The sequence below is a fragment of the Sinocyclocheilus anshuiensis genome, unplaced genomic scaffold, assembly GCF_001515605.1.
Source record: "Sinocyclocheilus anshuiensis isolate Anshui unplaced genomic scaffold, SAMN03320099.WGS_v1.1 scaffold1671, whole genome shotgun sequence".
In the NCBI taxonomy this organism is placed as follows: domain Eukaryota; kingdom Metazoa; phylum Chordata; class Actinopteri; order Cypriniformes; family Cyprinidae; genus Sinocyclocheilus; species Sinocyclocheilus anshuiensis.
In genome coordinates, this window is record NW_015549701.1 from 262115 (window position 1) to 262398 (window position 284).

General features: G+C 38.4%; 1 long non-coding RNA gene across 2 annotated transcripts in view; it reads right to left on the reverse strand.

Annotated features, from left to right (window-relative positions):
• LOC107660565 (uncharacterized) overlaps positions 1–284 on the reverse strand; it is a 17875-nt gene that overhangs the window by 2018 nt on the left and 15573 nt on the right. The window lies entirely within an intron of this gene.

A 284-nucleotide genomic window follows, 5' to 3' on the forward strand; every position in this document is an offset into this window, starting at 1 on the left:
CACACACACACACACACACACACACACCACACACACACATTGTGAATTGTGGGGACTCTCCATAGTCGTAATGGTTTTTATACTGTACAAACTGTATTTACTGTATTTTTACACCAAGCCTACCCCTAAACCTACCCCTTACAGTAAACTTTGTGCATTTTTACTTTCTCAAAAAAAAACTCATTCTGTATGATTTATAAGCTTGTTTCCTCATGGGGACCTCAAAAATGTCCCCACAAGGTCAAAATTTACTAGTATTACTATCCTTGTGGGGACATTTGGTC